This window comes from Suricata suricatta, chromosome 3, assembly GCF_006229205.1.
Source record: "Suricata suricatta isolate VVHF042 chromosome 3, meerkat_22Aug2017_6uvM2_HiC, whole genome shotgun sequence".
NCBI classification, from domain to species: domain Eukaryota; kingdom Metazoa; phylum Chordata; class Mammalia; order Carnivora; family Herpestidae; genus Suricata; species Suricata suricatta.
The window spans coordinates 156008757-156020470 of NC_043702.1; positions in this window are offsets into that span (position 1 = coordinate 156008757).

Sequence of the window (11714 nt, forward strand, 5' to 3'; positions counted from 1 at the left end):
GCTCTTCCTGCCCACTGGTCCTGTCCCTGTGTTTTAATAAAATCATGTTTTTGCACCAAATAGGTCTTCCAGAAATCTTTCTTGGCCATCAGTTCTGGCCCCCATGACCCACTCATCACCCCAAAACTTCATCAAGACACTTAACTGACTGAGCTACCCAGGCACCCCTGTCAGTTAATCACTGGTTTTCCCTTTTCCTTTGTCCTTGGGCACCCAAGAGTGCCTCAGGACAATCATACATACCCCACCTGGGCTGGAGGTGTGTTGGTAGTTTGTGCTTTGCCATCAGCTTGCCGTATGTTCTCTCGTCAGGATAACAGCCTATATTTGTAGGATTAAAAAGTAGAAATAATAAGCAATAAATATAATTGCTGATGTAATGCCTAAGTCACAATATCCTCAACGACCAGAGACCACCAGGGAGACTGAGGCACGCATGCAAAGGCAAAGGGCTTTACGACGGGCTTATAAGCTCGGGCTCACAGACTTCACTAGCACAGTGGATCCGTGCTGAGAGCCCCGAACAAGGGCTGAGCAGGGTTTTTATGGGTTAGGAAGGGGGAGTTACAGGAAATGGTGACATCCAGTCATCATTGTATAACAGCATTGGCAGTAACTCTAACCATACACATGTCCAGGGTGTTTGTTACTTTTGGCGGGACCCAATTACAACTTTTAGAGTACCTTTAAAATCAACCAATTACAGGGCGAGCCTAGGGTCTTGTTCTGCGACTATTAGGTTAACTTTAACATTAGGTAACAGGGTCCTATCTAAAGTTTCCATCTGCAGGCCTCACCCTTAGGAATGTGGAGAGTGGTAGCTGGCCTTTCCTGATTGGGTGTTGCGAGGGTGGTCTCTCTTGCTCTAGGCAATGTGTAACTGCCTGTTAGTTTCGGGGAATTGAAACCTAGGCCTTCTAGATCAGAGGGGGATCTTAAAGCCTGTCATGGGGTCTGTTTGTTTAGACTTGTGTCTTTACACTACCATTTAATGCATATATACTGTGTGCCAAACATTTGTTAGATAATTTATATATATATTGCCATTAGTACTTTCATGGCACTAGAGGTTAGGTATCCCCATTTTATGAGGGAACAGCATTCACAGAGATGACGTGATATGCCTAAGGTCACAGAGATAACAACTGGCAGACCAAAGATAATATCAAGGTTTGTCTGAATTCAAAAACATTTCCTGCTTAATGTGTTCCTGTTCAAAAGCTAATTCTCCTGATGTGCACATTTTATTTTATCAAAAAAGACCAGTAATTATTATTTTTGAATCTGTTCAATATACACTTGTTGAGCATCACCTTCATGTAAAACATTGTGCCATAATCTGACTTTATAAGAATAGAAAAATATATCATAATATTGAAAATTATAATTTTCAGAAAGTCACAATGCTTCATATGAAAAATATTATTTATAAATTAAATTATAGGTACACTTTATGGATTAAGTTCTCCATTTTCAAAGAAAATTACCTTTACAAAAAAATAAAGTAAAAAGTATAATGTGTATATAATATCCTATATGAAATTTAAAAACATGTAAAACTACAGAAGAAAGAAGAGATTTAGGCTGAATCAAAATGTTGCATTCAGTGAATTAAACTGGTTCTAGATAATCAAAGTATCTCACTATATATTTTGTGGAATCCCCTCACCATCACCTGAATTATTTCAGAAAAAAAAAAACCCACACTATTTCTATTGAGTTATTTGGGTCCATTTTCCTTTAAAAAGCAGATGTGGACTCAATAACAAATACTTTCATTGTTTCTACTAATAGCAAGTCTAGACTCTAGAAATTGGCTTGTACACTTATCCTTTTAGATATTTTTGATGCAATTATATTTCTGCAGTACTATATTGACATATTTAGCCCAATTCCTCTCAGAATTAATCATCTCTATCTCATTTTCTTCGCCAGTGAAAAGTAATTTTTCTGCTAAAACTTATTTAAATAAAAATGTTCACAATTTGTTTTTCTTTTAAAATGCTTGCTAGTGAAAATAAATATTAATTAGCATGATTTCTTTTTTTTTAATGTTTTATTTATTTTTGATACAGAGAGAGACAGAGCATGAGAGGGGGGTGCAGAGAGAGAAGGAGACACAGAACTGGAAGGAGGCTCCAGGCTCTGAGCTAGCTGTCAGCACAGAGCCCGACGCGGGGCTCGAACCCACGAATGTGAGATCTGACCTGAGCCGAAGTCAGAGGCTTAACCGACTGAGCCACCCAGGTGCCCCTTAGCATGATTTCTAATAGAGTTTTCATAATTTAGATTTAAACCTAATATTTGAATCAGTTGAATTCATTTAGAGTAGTGGAGAATGGAAAATGTCATGGAATGAAAGAAATATCAAATATTACTGAAGTAAAAAGAGTAATAACCTCAGGTGGGGATAATCTAAGGATAGAATTGTTTAACCTGAGTTTTTATTCAATATTAACTAATCTGTTTTTGGAATTTTTTGAATGAAAGCACTGAATGTATTAAGAGAGCACAATGATGAAAATATGTTAAGATTCCTCTACAATTAGCAGAATTCTTTGTCATTTTGGCAGAGCTGAAATAATCCCTCACATAACTGCTTAAACCCATGTCAAAATGTCGGCAGAAGCGGTTTTTTCCAGTACTCAGAATCCTATATAAATGTTAAATAGGCATTAAGCTCATTAAGACTATGCCACTGGGTGATTCCTGAGGGTGTTCAACCTAGAGAAAAACTAAATTATAGAGGTTATTTCAGCACCTCTTTGATTTTAAACCAAACTACTAGTTGTAACATGAGGACACAGGACACACTGTCAGCCAGTCAGCCATCAAGTGAAGGGGACCAGAGCAGGAAGCAGAAGCAGGCTGTTCTGATCTCAGCGTTCTTGCCCAGGAGCTGGAGATTACTCAGCAGGTGCGCTGGCCACTTCAGGTAAACCACTTGACCTCTCTTCATCTTGACTTCTTAGTAGTTAAAATTATGAGAACATTGACCTTACTGCACACACCAGTTGGGAAGAATCACTAATAAATTCACAGTAAAGTTCTCTAAAAACATTGAATGCTAAATCATACACAGAGATAATTGTCTTAAACTTTGCTTAAGAGCAGTGTTTTTACACACAATGTTTAGAAGCCATAATAAAAAAATTGTTAGAAAAATGATGACTTTCTTTAGAATAACGTCATCTAGAAGAAAATGAAAAGCCCAATGGCTTAAGAAATGAGACTTTGTTATTTGACGTTACTAGCTGTGTGACGTTACTAGCTGTGTGTTACTATTTGACGTTACTAGCTGTGTGAGCAGAGTGGCAGAGTGGTTTGTTCAGAGACTCAATGATGTCATCCAAAATATGGCTTCATCATCCCCTCTCTTTGCCATCCTCAGCATATTCTTCTATTATAGAATAAAGGCTGAGGTTTTAGGTATCACTAGCAGAGCAAGAAAAACAGAGCAGAGAGAAAAGCATTAGTTTTCTCTGTTTATCTCTTCTTAAGTATTATGAAATTTTCCCAGAAGCTCCACATCCCTTCAGGTCTTTTACATCTCTTGAGCAACTCTAAGCCAGTTTCTAACAAAAAGAATGAAGCAATATGACTGGATTAGTTTCATGAGGATTTGTTTGGGTCAAGTAAAGGTGGGGTACCACCACACTGAATTACCTGAATACTTCCTTTTCTCCAGCACTACCACACTGCTGAATGTAACCATATACATTAGTATCCCAATGCTTCATGGTCTTGAATCATATGTAGGCATTCAATGCTGTTCAGAAAGGTTTCTATTTCTACTGGAACTATAAAATTCTTTAAAAATATTGATGTCTTGGGGCACCTGGGTGGCTCAGTTGGTTGGGCATCTGACTTCGGCTCAGGTCATGATCTTGTCACTCCATACTGTGGGCTCTGTACTGACAGCTTGGAGCCTGGAGCTTGTTTCAGATTCTGTGTCTCCCTCTCTCTCTCTGCCCCTCTCCCACTCACACTCTGTCTCTCTCTCAAAAGTAAATAAAACAATAAAAATTTTAAAAATATTCATTTCTCTACTCTAGTAGTGTCCTAAGGTTTTCTCTGCCTTTTTTGTAAACCTGCAGTCTCCACTCTAATGCAGATCTTGTTCTCGATCTCCTCGTGAGACTTGCCATTACTCCAGTCCATAAGAAAAATCCCAACTGTTTTTGCTATAACAGAAGTATCATAAACTAGGTAGCTTGTAGTTCAGGAGGCTGTGAAGTCCGAGAGCATGGTGCCAGGTGATTTGGTGTGTTGGTGAGAACTTATTTCCTAGATTGTCATTTTTCACTGTGTCCTCATGTGGCACAAGTGGCAAGGGATCATTTGGGTTTCTTAGAAAGGCCCTAATCCCATTCCTGAAGCTCTGTCTCAGGACCTAACAATCCCCCAAAGACTTCACATCATCATATCATCACGTTGGGGTTAGAATTTCAACATACAAATTTGGGGAGAACACAAACATTCATTGTGTAGCACTGTCCCATGAAATCCCAGGATTTCACATTTTGTGAAATCATGTTTATAGCTCTATATTAAACCTTGCCTTTCAGCAACAGACCCATGTGTTCACCTGCTTGCAACGCTTTCTTTGCAGAAGGCCTAGAAATAATTGGGGCACATCTTAATCTAAGCACAAGGAGGTCCAATAAATTAACTTTTGCAATTTTCTATTACTTTTCATTCTAGTTTCTAAATGATCTAAAGTTCTACCAATAATGAAATTTATTGGTGTCTCTACTCACATTAAGAAAAGAGACAACTGTATCTGGCTTAATCTCTCACAGGAAATCATAGCAGCAGCCATCTTGAACAATAGTGACAAATTAAGCATATCTATCTATCTATCTATCTATCTATCTATCTATCTATCTATCTAGTTTATGACAAAACTTGCATTGAGGTATAAAATTTGAAATACTAGTGTAGATATGACAAAATATGTAGAATCTCAGAAACTTCTTTATGAAATAATTTCCAAAAAAGAGGCAAAACTTGACTTAATCTCATTAGGATTCAAATTCCAAAATGACTCATCTAAAGAGAGAACTATACACTGAACTAGAAAAAACTTTGGCAATATTTTCACTAGATATATTGAATGTCTATTTATAATACGTTTAGTTCCAATTAATCAATTTGCTTTTATCTAGTAAAACAAAAGTGACTGAGTTGCTTTCTACACTGTCCAGGAAAATAACTGACACTTGAGCTAAGGTATAATCCGTCAGTGGCTATGGGGGGTGATGGGAGCAATCTTTTGTTTTTGTAGTAATTTCTGTATAGACCAAGTTGCTTTTCATTGAGGCTTTCTATGAAGTTGACCATCCTGGGTTCCCTATTAATAAAAAAAGGTTGTGAAAGAAAGCATTAACAGCCAAGCAGAAAACTCTTATAATTGGTTTATACTTGTATCTCATATAAACCAAGATAGTTGGTTTCCAAAACCATAGTTTCCAAACCAAGTTATGTACAGAAAATACCTGGTGAGCTTCCTGGTGTCCATGGCAGATTTACTGAACACAAAAATCTAGAAGGATACTAAAAAATCTGTACTTAAGAACAGGTTCCCTTGGGATTTCTGATGATGCTTGTCCTTCAATATTTCTTTGGCTGTCATGTTATTCAACATATGTTTACAGTGCTGTGCCTAGGTCATATTCTCTTGAGGGCTTGCAAACATCATGTGGAGTGGCAGAGACGAATTTATGCCACTCCGCATAGCACACTGATCTCTATCTTAGAGCTATCCCACTCATTTTTCTGTGTTTAGTATGACTGAATGGTAGTTGGCATTATTTATTCAGCCTAAGACAGAAACTTACAATTGTCTATGACACCACTTACACCTGGAATCAACTACTAAATCTTATCCTGTCACGTCGCGAACATGTATTCCATTCAATCCATTTTTCCCCTTTACTATTTCTCAAATTCATTCACCATTATTTCTCATTTTGGATGAGATAAATGTCTCACTAATTCATCTCCATTCTTAGGCATTTGCACACTCAACTTCATTTTCCCACTCTGGTGTGTCACTGGCAATCCCTTGATTAATTGGTCCATATAGCCCCATTGTCTCAAGATATAATCCAAAAATTTTCAAAAGACCTCTAATGGTTTAATGATTTCAGTAGTAGAATGAAGTTCCTTTGTGAGTACCTAAGAGATTTTCAAGAGGCATGTTTAGCATTAGTAGTTTAAAAAAATTAAATTCGTTTTGACCTTCAAATTCCATATGTATTTCTTCCTAACTTCATGTAGTTTTCTTTTTCACCTCCCATGTCATAATTTCTCATTCCTTACTTTAGAGGGGGGAAAAATGCACATAATTCACTCATCCAAAATTTTATTATGGTTCATTCCTTAGTTATATAAAGTGCTTTAGGGTAACTAAAAATGGAAGATTTTATTCCATAAAAATGGAAGTCTTACCGACTCTTTTTATTTTGAACATATTGTTATTACACATGAAGCATGACTTTAAAAATGAGTTGCTCTGGCAATTGTTTGGATGCTCTGACTCCACATGTAATGGTAGAATGTGTGGGCAGGGAGAATGATGGTAATTTTCTTTTAAGAATCTTACATCTTTTATCCACTGAGTTTCAAAAAAGACAAAGATTTTATGGGAGAGTTTGATGAGGCAAATCAAAAGGAATAATTGCTCCAAAAAATAAATGAGAAAAATGGCCCTTTCTCTCACCTATCATAAGTATGTCATTTATTTTGGATGTATTCATGCCCCTAAAATGTGCATTAGTTGGAAAGGAAAGTATTAAGTAGATTAAGAGGCCCATGCTATTGATAGATATACTTCAAAATAACTGAAAGGTTTTCAGGGACTGCCAGAAAGTTATGTAGGAGAAGATCCACAGATTAAAATGTTACATGGTACCTTGTCAACTCAGAACTCATTTTATAAGTGTCAATGTGCTGAATCATGTGATGCCTACCTGGGTAAGTCTGGGAACTATGTTTCCAAGAAATTCTCTCTGGCATATTCTAAGATAAGAGAGGTCTCTTAAAAGCGGAACCTGTGTGTAATTTTGAAGGCTGAAGTAAAGCAGATGCTATTGCTCTTGGAAAACAGTCAGACAAGGTGACAGAAAGATGCCTGGAACCCCACCTTGTCCTTACTCTGCTCTGCTCTGCAATTCCATGGCTGGCTTTACTGAACACCATCAGCCTGGTCCATCCCAAGGTGTGTGGACCTAGTAACCCATAAGTAGCTACTGCAAGGAGGCAATGGCTTCCGGTGGTGGCAATTTCCACGGACCTCTCCAAGGGTTGCCCCTTCAATCTCGTTTGTGTGCTCAGAAGTCTCGAGTTCTTACATGTTTCTAAGAAAATCTTGTCTTAGAATGCTTAGACCTGTCAACCCACTTCAGTGCTTCAAGAAGCCAGTAATGACGGTTTCTCTGGTCTTGAGCTTTTGATTTTATTTCCGTAGCTTCACTTTGCTAACATCCTCCCACATCCATATAAGGTTTAATTTCTATAGTAATTGTCCCATTCTCATATTACTTCTAGAGCCTCTAGTTTTCTTATGGTACCCCCACAGATACAGTCAGCTACAAACCTATATATTATGAAATCTTATATTAGTATTAGTTGTCAGTTTATTAGCCTTAACAAATGATTAATATTAGCCTTAAGTGAATATTTTCTTGTACCTGTTATCAAAAATAAAATTATATATTAGATGTTGGATGGATTATTTTTAAGAGTATTACATTTCTGTCTGGGCACCTAGGTAGCTCAGTTGTTAAGCGTCCAACTTCAGGTCACTCAGGTCATTGTCTCGTTAGTTTGAGCCCCACATCAGGCTCTGTGCTGACAGTTCAGAGCCTGGAGTTTGCATTGGATTCTCTGTTTTCCCTCTGTCTCTGCCTCTCACCCCCACTTGCACTCTGTTTCTGTCTCTTTCTTTGTCTCTCTCTCTTTCAAAAATAAATAACAAATTTTTTAAATTAAAAAAAAAGTATTACAGTTTCTGCCTTATTAAAATAGTATACAGGGAAAGTTTAATCATGATGCACCTTAGCGTTAATTAAATTATGAAGTTTATTATACATGATTCTTATTTAATTCTTAAAAAATCATATATAGAATTCAATATATTCACACTTTAACTCAAATGATATTATGGCTTATGTCAAACCTCTCATTTTGTAAACAACTTATGGTTTTAGCTATTTGGTACATTGCTTTATTGAAGATTAGCAACAGAAACTAGCATTTAGAATAAATATTACTATGGCTTTTTATAAAAATAAGTGAGTGAATAATACTCTTTACATTGTTTTAATCTTGATTGATTATTGCAACAGATCTTTAAAAGGTCTAATTTATTTCTCACTGGCTGTTATAATATTCCTAAAACATACAACACATATTTGAATTGAAATATGAGGTTAGGCTTTTTCTGACAGAAATTTGATTTACCTTATAAGAGGACTACTTTTGCTAATTAACTTATATATGGGACATTATATGGAAGTTGCAAGAGCTGAATATTCAGGTGTTGACAAAATTATATTTGAAGTACATGATAAAATTAAAGCATCTTATTAATAATTACTGTTTTGATAAAGATACTAAAATTTAACAAAATCTTTATTCTTTCATATTTTTTGAGTAAATTGGGATATGTAAAATGCCCCTTGGGTAATTTATTAATTGATTGATACAATTGATGCTAAGTTATATCTCATTCTAACATCCAACAAGATTTATTCATAGAAAATGATTTGGATAATGTTTACCTTCATAACATGAGAATGATTTTTAATAAAATTTTACTTAGTTTTAAAAAACAAATAAAATGTGGGGTGCCTGGCTGGCTCAGTCGGTTAAGCCTCTGACTCTTGGTTTTGGCTCAGGTCATGATCTCATGGTTCATGGGTTTGAGCCCCACATTGTGCTTTATGCTGATGGTACAGAGCCCACTTGGGATTCTCTCTCTGCCCTTCTCTCTCTACCCCTCCCACACTCTTGCTCTCTCACTCTCTCAAAACAAATAAACTTAAAAAAATAAATAAAATGTTTAATACTTTTATGTTATGTGATAATTATAAAACACAAATCCAAAAGTTAAATTTCATATAAGTCTCATATAACAGGAACAATTAAAAAAAACCCATTGATTTCAAATTTATTTCAGAAAAATGAGATATATGACCAATAGAAATTTTTGAAACATAAAACTGTTACATTAAATAGAAAGTCTGTGAACAAAGTAAAATTAAAATGTAACCTTAAGGAGAAAAAGAGAATGATGTGTAATTTCTCATAAGAAGATCTTGTCCTTGTATCTTCTAAGTAGATGTTGATGGAAAAGTCATCCTAATATTTAGATTCCATTAGGTACTAATCCAATGTAACCATTTAATTTCAAAATATAATATTTACATAAACTGGAAAATTTTTGCTTTGAATCTTTTTCAATTTGATTAAAAGTTTAAAATGTCTAGGATGCATGGGTGGCTCAGTCAGTTAAGCATGGGACTTTTGATTTAAGCTCAGGTAATGATCTTACGGTTTGTAAGATTGAACTCCAAGTAAGGCTCTGTGCTGACAGCATGGAGGTTCCTTGGGATTCTCTCTCTTGCTCTTTCTCTGCCGCTCCCCTGCTCACTCATGCACACTTTCTCTCTATCTCAAAATAAATAAACATTAAAAAATTTTAAGATGTCTATCTAAATTGTGTGAGATGTGCATAGCTTTCCAAAATTATTTTAAGATGTACCTGTACATAAATGTTTGCTAACTGATCTATCCTTTATACTTTTCAGACATGTCCTTTATTGCCCCTCCTTATATTTATCACTAATCCAGCCATTGTTGAACATCCAAAGTTTCAAAATTGTCATGTATTTCTTTGCCTACAATGTGCTAAGTCTCCCAACTTCTCCTTACCTACCTCCATTCTCTGATACCAAGATGCTCCTTACCTATCACATGCAGTTTTTATTTTTCATGTCAGGGTGAAAGTATCAACATCAAGGGCATTGATCATAGTAAAGCAAGTGTCTCTCCTAACTGCTTCCAATAACCTCTTGCGCTTGATGAAGCTTTTGGTTGCCTATTTCCTTGTTTGACACTTTAAAAATAAGAGTTTATTCATTTTTGAGAGAGAGAGAGACAGACAGACAGAGAGCACAAGTGGGAGAGGGACAGAAAGAGAGGGAGACACAGAAGCAGAAGCAGGCTCTAGGCTCTGGGCTCTCAGCACAGAACTAGACGTGGGACTTGAACCTACAAACTGTGAGATCATGACCTGAGCCGAAGTCAGACACTTAACCAACTGAGCTGCTAAGGTGCCCCTACTTATTTGACACATCTAACAGGTCATCTATTAAGTGCCCAACACAGTTTGTGGAAAAAAAAAATCGGAGATCCTCAATAAATGTTATTTGAGAAAACAACTGATTGGCTGATAATGAGTAAATCAGTGAGTAAATGAACAAATAAATTCCAGAGGAATATTTATTAGAGAAATAATGGACTAGAAATTTAAAACCATAGAATCTAGCCCCTAACTCTTAACTAAATCTCTTGGTCTATATATTTAATATACATCTATGCTACTACTTGTACTGAAGTCTACAAAAGTAATATTTTATTCTTAGAAACTTTAATTTTTATCTTCTTTTTTTTGGTGAAATGACTAATATTAAGAGTGGAAGTTAATACCTAAATAAAGTATAGGTAAGGTGATTTTCAAATGAACGGCTATACATATTAATATAAAACTATACATAATACATATGATTTCATATGTTATGAAATATATGACTCAATTTTATAAACTCAAGTAGTTTTATAGCTCAGAAAATATTAGAATTGGCTTCCTATGGAAGCAGTATCATATATCTAATAGTATTTATGATTTGTAATAATAAGGATTGATGATAGTTAATAGAATGCTTTCATTGGTCCTGCTGTGATTAGATGTATTACTAGAAAAGAGTATCAATTTCTATTTTATAACAAAATAGAAAAATAAGAGAGCAATATAAATGAGCTATCTAGGGCAATTATGTATAGATTTTGAATTCAATTAAAATCAACATTTGGTTAATGATATATAAAAAACTAGTAAAGCAAATTTATAGATTAACAATAAAGTTTTTATGAATATGATAACATAATCAAAGTTTTTTTCTCTAAGTAGAAATAATTCTAATTCTATCCTAGCAAAATTACTTTTAGAATTCCACAGTCAGAAAATTATAAATACATTGCACTCAGTGCTTATAAGATTACAAATTTATGATATTACATAACTCAAGTTATATGGTCATATTTTTATCAGTAGTCCCCTACAATTCCTTAAAGCTGAATCTACAAGATTATGTTTCGTCTCTACATTAGGTTTGAAAGGGTTTTACCCTACATAGTCCCTAAGTCAAGAGGTTTGTGTTGGAAGGCATATGCTTCCCCAAGGGTCAGATCCGTCACAGGAATTCCATCCCCTATATTCCCTATGTCTTCTCTCACCTCTATTGGAGACACCATGTCATTTTCTAAACTGGGTGATTTCTGGGTCTTTGTAAGTCACAGCCTTGGCACCAATCAATATTAACATCTTTGTTTTGGAGTACCTACTTTAAGCAAGTCCTGCTGCTGATTGCCCCACGATGTTTCCAAGGAAAAAGCAGTGTGTACACTACATGCATACTCAGTTAAAC